Consider the following 9,811-nt stretch of genomic DNA (forward strand, 5'->3'; position numbering starts at 1 on the left):
TACCGTAAGGCAAGCTGGCCTATGCTGCGCAGAGAGCTGATGGCCCGTGCCGCATAGAGAGCTGACGTTAGCAAGATGACACAACTAAAAGGGAGACAAGCAGACCCAGGAGAACATGCAGCAAATGGACACAGAGAGCAGATATCAAAACAATCATGGTTTGCGGGGGGCGGGGTGGATTTAAAAAAATAATAAATCTTTTTAAAAAAAAGAGAGAGAGAGGCACATAACTTACTGGAGCCTGGAGCCTGGAGTGGAAGGTGTTAAATGCTTTCAGTTTTCATGGTATGGGATGATGAATAAGAAATGGATGGATGGAGAGATGAATGGACAGACAGATGAGACAAAGGTCTTAAATTTTTTCCCAATATCTAATCCTTGATCCCCAACCATTTATTGAGTAATCTATTTCTTCCTGAGTTACACTATATATTCAATTGTTATATATTATAGAATTTATTTATACAAATTTATACGAAATTTATACAAATTTATACAAATATTTATATATTTATACAAATTTATACAAAATATTTATACAAATTTATACAAAAGTCTATTTGGGGGGTTTATTTATACAAAAGTCTATTTGGGGAGTTCCATTAATTTTTGTGTTCTTATGCTGGTTCTAAACTTCTAATTATTGTGTTACTATTATTTATGTTTTCTTATCTGGGAGGTCTATTTCCACTAAATGTTTCTCTTTGTAAAATTTTCCTTGCCTTTCTTACCAGGTCTTTTACATGAATTTTAGGATTTTTTGTCAGGCACTTTCTTCCCCAAACAATTTCTGCTGGGAATTTGTTAGTGGCTATATTAAATCAATATATTAAGGTGGGTTGAATTGACATGTTTATACTATTTCATCATTGCATCCATGGATATTAACAGTATTTGTGTGCTTTTTTGTGTTTTTTGTTTGTTTGTTTTGTTTTTTAGGAGGTACCAGGATCAAACCCAGGACCGTCCACATGGGAAGCAGGCACTCAACCATTTGAGCTACATATACTCCCAGGATTTGTTTTTAATAACAGAGATTTGTTCACATTATCTTAGAAAATGAAGGGTTTTTCAGAAGAAGTAATTGATACATTTATTTGTATTCTGTATGTACCTCTGAATCCCCACAGCATACTTCTTTTTTTAAAAAACTTGTATCAGTATTTTAGATATTTTGGTTGCTATCATGAATTAATGAATTACTTTTCCTTTATATTTTCTTCTAAGGGAACGCTGTTGTGGGAAAACAGCAGGAACATGGTTTGAAGTTGAAACATTTCCATAACGCAGACAATAAGTGCAGGCTTAGGAACACCTGGCCTTGACTAAATGGAACACTGTCTGGTCAGCACAAAAAGATATTTGTGTAAGGAGGCATATGAACTTTGTATGACCTATATCTTATTATTGTAAATGTTGCATCTGTCCCTTATTATACTAAATAACAAACAGCTGCTTGATGGTTCCGAAATAAATATGATGTGGAAACTAGGGTTGAGGCTCTCAGTTCCAGAAGCTGTGAGTCCCCTGGTCCCAACTTTATCTCCTTTCTTGTGTCTCTCTCTCTGTCCTTTATTTTGTAAAGTTGTGCATTGCCTTCCCTTCGAGCCAACCTATTATGAACTGATTGCTGCAGAAAGCTATTAAATTTTTAAAAAATATATAGTCAACCACTTTACCAATGTCCTGTTACTTCTAAAAGTTTTTCCCTTAAATAATTACAATGAAGGTACCATGAAATATGGGGATGTGGGACTGAAGGCATGGAAATCAGAAGAGAAATTATGGTGGTCAAGAATTGAGGCAAGTTGATGAAGGGTGAGAGGAGACTATGGATTTAAAAGATATTCAAAAAGGTAGAACGTCGAGGGCTCAATGATTTGGGTTAAGAGAGTAGGAGGAACGAAGGATGACTTCCAGGTTTCAACTTTGGGTGATTGTGTAGAAAGAGAGTTCATTAGACCATTTCTGTATAAGAGAATAGAAAGGACTCACTAAAATGAAGGCACTGGTAGTTAAACATGTGTTCATGGGTGAAAACAAAGACACAGAATATCTGGGCTTTCAAGTCTGAAGCATAATTTGGATATAATAAGGTGGTTCAGGCTCCAACACCTAATCAGGTGTTTTTGTCCTCCATGTGTCTATTTGATGGGCCCATCCCTTTATGGTTCAGCTTCTCTGCCCCTGTCCTATTACCACTGATCAACTACCTCACATTCCTTAGGTCACTACTTACAGGTATTATCTGCTTAGTCTTGGCTTCTGTGCACAGTATTCTCTCTGAGTGTCTTTTGGAGTCTACTCCTGCCACCAACTGCTGGAATCTTTCCTCATACCTACAGTTCAAATTTCCTAGAAAGAGAATTGGCCTAACCAAAAAATGTTTCTATTGGAATAGAACTTTTCTATCAGGCCACTCAATGGCAGCTAGACAGTTTCTGGATTGGTTTCCCTTGGGTTTCACTATCAGTTTGCTGAGATAAGCTATAGATGAGGAAAACACCTAGAATTTCAAGTCAGAAATGTCTTTGCAGGTGGGTGTTGACAAGAGTGGGGGGTGGGAAGTTGGGTGCTCATCTTCACAAATTAGAAGGGGATGGTGGACATGGTAAACAAGCTATGACATATTCTGTTTGGTACCACAATAGAAAAGGAAAAATGATTTGTTGGATGGGGGCAGGTAGTTCATAAGTTGGTTTGGTAATGTTCATTAGAGTTACTGGTAGTACATCCCCATAGATAGATCCCATAAGCTGTGGGTAATTCTGGACTGAAGGTCAGGATCATCCACAGCATTTGTCACATATCTCTTGTAGTAGCTATCCACTATATTATAAGAATCAAATACTTGTGCCGAAACAGCAGATTGTTAGCTTTTTGAAGTCAAGTATTTGGTCTTCTTCCTCTTTGTGTCCTCAGTGTCTGACATATGGAATATGCTTAATAAATATAAGATAGAATGTGTTTCTTTTTTTCCTTCTAATTTTTTAAAGTACAAAATAAGAAAAATACCATGATTCTATGATCTCTCCCCAACTTATTGTGAAACACTCTTTTTTTAAAAAGTTATATTGAGATATATTCACATACCATACCATCTATTTCAAAATAAACTATCAATGGATGGATTTTAGTATAATCACAGTGTTGTACATTCATCACCACAAAAAATTTTAGAACAATTTCATTACTCCGAAAAGAAAACTCAACATGTGAAGCACTCTTAATGTTCAAATTTCCAAACCACAAACATTCATTTATTCAACAAAAGATATCAGGAAACAATGAGTGAACAATATGAAAATATTAATAAAGAGGTAGACATTTTTGAAAGGAACCTAACAAAAATAACCAAATTTCCCTAGAGAGTTTCAACAGCAGATTGAGATGACAGAAGAATCACTGAATTTGAAGAAGAGATAATTTAAATGAATCAGGTTTAGAAGCACAAAGAGAAATGAATAAATAAAAGCTAAAGGGGCCTGTGAGACACTGTCAAGCATGCTAACATATGCATTATGGAAGTCTTAAAAGGAGGAAAAAGAAAGGGACAGAGGAAATATTCAAAGAAATAATGCCTGAACACTTCATAAATTTAATGAAAGACATCAATATAAACACTGAAGAAGCCCACTAAAACCCTAAACAGGATAAAATCAAAAGAACTACACCCAGGCACATAGTAAGTAGTCAAATTGTTGAATGACAAGAACCACAAGAGAGTTCTGAAAGCTGCAACAGAAAGGCAACATGTTATGTAAAGGGAAGTCCCAATAAGATTGAATGATGATTTCTCATCAGAAACCATGGAGGCAAGAAGGCAGTGGAACAAAATATTTAAGGTGTTGAAAGAAAATAATTGCCAACCAAAAATTCTGTATCTGGTGAGAATGTCCTTCAAAAATGAAGGAGAGATTAAGACATTCCTGATCGTAAAACTTATTACAAAGATACATCAAAACAGCATAGGTCCTGGCACAAGGACAGACATGTAGACTAATGCCATTGAACTGAGAGTTCAGAAATAAACCTTCACATCTATGGCCAATTGATGTTGACAAGGGTGTCAAGTCTACACAACAGGGAAAGAATAATCTCTTCAACATATGGTGCTGAAAACTGGATATCCATATTCCAAAAATGAAGATGGACTCCTACCTCATACTGTATACAAAAATTACTTCAAAATGGACCAAAGACCTAAATATAAAAAACAAAACTATACATATACTAAAAGAAAATATGACAAAATATCTTCAGGACCGTGTGTTAGGCAATGGTGTCTTAAACTTTGCAAAATAAGCATGAGCAACAAAAGAATAAGTAGGTAAATGGGACTTCATCAACATTGAAAACTTTTGTCTATCATAATACTTCATCATGAAAGTAAAAAGGCAACCTACACATGATATGATGATGTTGAAGGAGCTAATTACTTCCAGCAAGCAAATGAACTCTCAAAGCTAGTGAATCAGCAACTGCTTGCTGATCCTCTGTTCCACCTCAGCTAACAATAAAAGACATGACATGACAGATTTTATCAGCAGAGCCTCACAGACAATGGCCAAGTGTGTTATAGCTGTAACAGAGGGTGCCCAGGCAATTGAGGAACCACCTGTATGCTGAAACTACTAAGAATCCAGTTTTGCTACCAATAGTTAATAGACAATTATGGTGAAATGATCTGTTTAGAGCTCCATTTCTTAAAAAAATCTGAATGGTGTAATATTTAAGGTTACACCATGCTTGCTTGAAAATGATACTGCAATTGTCAAAGAAACTTGTAGTTTCAAAATATTTACATATTTTGTGTGAACCTTGTTATATAGTTAATAAAAGTGTCTATAAGAGTCTTCATGCAAGATCAGTGATAATCCTTGTGACAAATACAAAAATTCTTAAAAAAAAAAAAGACAGCCTACACAAAGGAAGAAAAATATCTGGAAACCAAATCCAATAAGAGTTTTATATACAGAATATATAAAGAAATCCTACAACTCAATAATAAAAAGACAAACAAACCAATTTGAAAATGGGCAAAGGATTTGAAAAAATATTTCTCCAAAGAAGATATACAATTGGACAAAAAAACACATAAAAAGATGCTTGGCATTTCAATCAGGAAAATGCTTAATATCATTGGTCATCAGGGATATGCAAATTATGACCATCATGAAATACCACTACATACCCATTTGAATTAAATAATATTGAATTAAATAGAATTAAATAATAATGAAAATTGCATGAAGATTTGTAGCAACTGGAATTCTCATACTTTCCTGGTAGAAATACAAATATTATAACCCCTTTAGAAAACAAAAGGGAAGTTGCTTAAAAAATTAATCATATGCCTACCATAGGATTCAGCCATTTCACTGCTAGATATTTACAGAGAAATGAAAAGCAGATGTCCATATAAAGACTTGTATGTGAATGGTTAAAACAGTTTTATTTGTAGTAGTTATTTATACTTTTGGTGTCATATCTAAGAACGCTTTGCCGAACCCAAGATCACAAAAGTTTACTCCTATTTTTTTTCAAAAGGTTTTATAATTTTAGCTATTACATTTGGGTCTGTGATATATTTTAAGTTAATTTTTGTGTACAGCATGAGATAGAGATCCAACTTCTTTCTTTTGTACATAGATACCCGGCTGTTCCAGCACTATTTGTTGAAAAAGACTTCTTTCCTCATTAAATTGTCTTGGCGCTTTGTCAAAAATCAATTGACCATAAATATAAGAGTTTATTTCTGGACTATGAATTCTATTCCAGGGCAGCGGACCTGGCCCAGTGGTTAGGGCGTCCGTCTACCACACCTTGACCAGTGTGCAGCTGGCCCATGCACAGTGCTGATGCGTGCAAGGAGTGCCCGGCCATGCAGGGGTGTCCCCTGCATAGGGAAGCCACACGCGCAGGGAGTGCGCCCCTTACCGAGAGCCGCCCAGCGCGAAAGAAAGTGCAGCCTGCCCAGGAATTATGCTGCACACAGGGAGAGCTGACACAACAAGAAGACGCCACAAAAAGAAACACAGATTCCCGTGCCGCTGACAACAGAAGCGGACAAACAAGATGTAGCAAATAGACACAGAGAACAGACAACTGGGGTGGGGGGTGGGGGGAAGGGTAGAGAAATAAATAAATAAATCTTTTTAAAAACTTAAAAAAAAAGAATTCTATTCCATTGAGCTAAATGTCTACCCTTATGCCAATATCACATTGTCTTAATTATTGTAGCTTTGTAATAAGTTCTCAAATTGGAAGTATGAGTCCTTTAACCTTGTTCTTCAGCTTTTTTTTTAGAGGAGATACCAGGGATTGAACCCAGCTCCTTTTATATGGGAAGCAGGCATGCAACCACTGAGCTACATCTGTTACCCGACTTTGTTCTTCTTTTGCAAAATTGTTTTGGCTATTCTATGTCCCTTGAAATTCCATACAAATATTAGCATTAGCCTGTCAGTTTCTACAAATATAAACATTGATTTAATTTTTAAAAATATTAACTGAAATATTACTTGAATTTATGAGAAAAATTAAAAAATCTACAATGGAACTGACAGAACTGTTATTTTTTACACTTCCCTTTTAGCTGACTAGGAAATCTGCTAGGGAATATGAGGAAATAAGCAGTCTTATGTTCTCTTTGTACTCCTACCTATCACCTAATTTTTCTCATGTTGTTATTTTTTACACTACCAGAGGCTATAGTAGTTATACTTTGTCCTGTAATCATAATTTCTCCCAATATTATTCTTAATTCTATATTTAAATTCATATAAATTAACTTTCACCACATTTTCTCTATTTTCACTCATTTCTTGGGTCATTAAATTTCTTCGGTAAGTAACATATTCAAGAGAGCCCATATTCCACGAGTTTCTTCATATTTGATAAAATCTACCTTTTGCCTTTATGCTTGCAGGATAACTTTCCTATGTTCAGTAGATTTGAGTCACATGTATTTTCCTTTCAGAAATTTCTAAATATTTCTCCATTTTCTTCTAGCATTGGATTTTGTTTTTGTCCTTTTACACTGAATTCCAAAATTTCTTTTCATTAGCCAGTTCATCTATCATTTTTTAAAGAATGACTCATAAAGGTGCTATATTCCTTGAGTATTTTCAGGTTTAAGAATTTCTGTCTGCTGCATTTACAATTAAAATTCAACCTCATTGGGTATAATATTAGGTCATACTTTCTCAGAGCTCATAGATATAACTTTATTATCTTCTGGCATTTTTTTTAAAAGATGTTTTTATTTTTTTATTTCTCTCCCCTTCTGCACTCTCCCCCGCCCCCTCAGTTGTCTGCTCTCTGTGTCCATTCTCTATGTAAGTTCTTCTGTGACCGCTTCTATCCTTATCAGCAGCACCGCTTCTATCCTTATCAGCAGCACCGGGAATCTGAGTTTCCTTTTGTTGCGTCATCTTGTTGTGTCAGCTCTCTGTGAGTGCGGCGCCATTCTTGTGCAGGCTGCATTTTCTTTTGTGTGGGACACCCCTGCGCAGCACAGCACTCCTTGCGTGCATCAGCACTGCACATGGACCAGCTCCCTATGGATCAAGGAGGCCAAGGGTTTGAACCATGGACTTCCCATGTGGTAGGCAGACGCCCTATCCATTGGGCCAAGTCCGCTTCCCTCTTCTGGCATTAAATGTTGCTATAGAGAAGTCTGAGGCCAATATGATTGTTAAATTCAATCTGAAGAGCTCTTTCCTCATATGTGAAACATAACTTAACCAGACTATGTCTTGATTACAACCATTCTTTCCTCATCCATTGTACACCCTTTCAATTGGTAAATCAATACTTTGCACTTATCATTATGCTTTTCTATTATGCCTTTGGAGTCTTTTAAAAGACTTAATTAAAGAAAATTTCATTATATAAACATATGCAAATGTAGAGGAAATAATACACTGAAATCCTATACCCATCATCCAGCTTCATCATTTATCAACACCCCACCATCTTTTATCTGAATATATCTTTTGTTTCATTTAGAGTTCTCTACTTCAGGACAACAACTCATCCTTATGTCAGATGATCTTTTTACCTTCAATATATTCATATTCTATTATTAATTGCTTTATTTGACTTTTCCCCTGAAATTTCTATATCACAAAAGTTTCTCTCTGTCAATAATTATAGTTTTAATCCTGTTTAATACTGTATTAGTCAAGCAAAGGGGTGCTAAAGCAAAATACCAGAAACTGGTTGGTTTTTATATGGGTATTTATTTGGGGTAGTAGCTTACAGATACCAGGCCATAAAGCATAAGTTACTTCCCTCATGAAAGTCTATTTTCACATGTTGGAGCAAGATGACTGCCAACATCTGCTAGGATTCAGGCTTCCTGGGTTTCTCCCTTCCTGGGGCATGCTTCTCTTTCCTCTGTGAGCTTACTTCCCAGGGCTCTAGCTTAAGTCTTCAGCATCAAACTCCAACATCAAAACTCCAACATCACGAACCCCCAACTCCGTCCTTTGCCATGCCTTTTATCTGTGAGTCCCCACTCAAAACAAGGGGCAGGGACTCAATGCCCTAATGACATGGCCCAATTAAAGCCCTAATCAGAAATCAATCAGACCCAGGTACAGATCAGATTACAAACATAATCCAATATCTATTTTTGGAATTCATAACCCTATCAAACTGCTACAAATACCTTGATATTTATAGTTTATCTATTAGTTCTATAATGATGCTGGGTTTTCTAAAGTTTTTTTATTGAGGTGAAAGTAACAGCATAAAAGTAACTATTTTTGAATGTACAATTCAGTGCCATTTAGAACATTCTTGATGTTATACAACTGCCACCAATTTCTAGTTCCAAAACATTTTCTTCACCCCAGAAGAAAACTTTGAACCCATTTAGCAGTTGCTCCTCATGAGTGGTGTTGTTTTGGAATGCAACTCATTTCCTTAATATCACAATCTCTCTTTCTGTCCATTCGGCTATGTTATCATTTTTGTTAAATTTCTCTATAGTGGGAAACAGTCTGGGAGAACTTTCTCCTTTTTCCTTAAATTATATTTTTTTCTAGAATGAGTTCATTGTCTTTCATTCACTAGCTTGTATACTTTCTCTAATTCATTTACTGTTTCAGTTGTATAGTTGCCATGCTTTTTATTTTCTTCTTGCTTATGTTTACAGTGGTTCACTCCATCTAGACTCTAGAGCAATGATTCTCAACTGTAGGTGAATTTGGCCCTCACACAGCATTTGCAATGTCTGGAGATATTTTTGGTTTTCACACTCTGGTTACTACTAGCACCTAGTGGGTAGAGGTAAGGGATGCTGCTAAGAATATCGCCCTGCAACAAGGGATTATCTGGCCCAAAATGCTGATAGTGCCTAAGTTGAGAAACCCTGCTCTAAGGCTTTCTGTATGATGTATGATAGATTATATGGAGGAATTGCCCGTTATTCTTTCCATATTAAAGGCCTGTTTGCCTTTCTCAAAAAAAAAAAAAAAGCACTTTAAAACCTGGATACTGGGTTTTATCCTTTTCTCTGTAGACTGAGGGCACTGGGAAGCTCTTTTGGAGCTGAATGCAAGTTTTATTATAGTACCTGAGCTTTGTCATGTTTTCTAAGATTTCTACTGCGGTCACTACCTGGATGGAGGAGCATCTGTTGTCGTGGCTTCAGATCACTGTCTTAATTCAGCATGGAGTCATAGAAAATAGTGAGCCATGGTGGTTCTTTCTGCCTGTGCTGATGTCCTGTGGTGACAGGAATTTCTCATCAGAGCTTCTCTGCCTACTAACCACATCAGTCCATTTCTCTCCTAATTGG

Source organism: Dasypus novemcinctus, chromosome 2 (assembly GCF_030445035.2).
Source record: "Dasypus novemcinctus isolate mDasNov1 chromosome 2, mDasNov1.1.hap2, whole genome shotgun sequence".
Classification (NCBI taxonomy): Eukaryota; Metazoa; Chordata; class Mammalia; order Cingulata; family Dasypodidae; genus Dasypus; species Dasypus novemcinctus.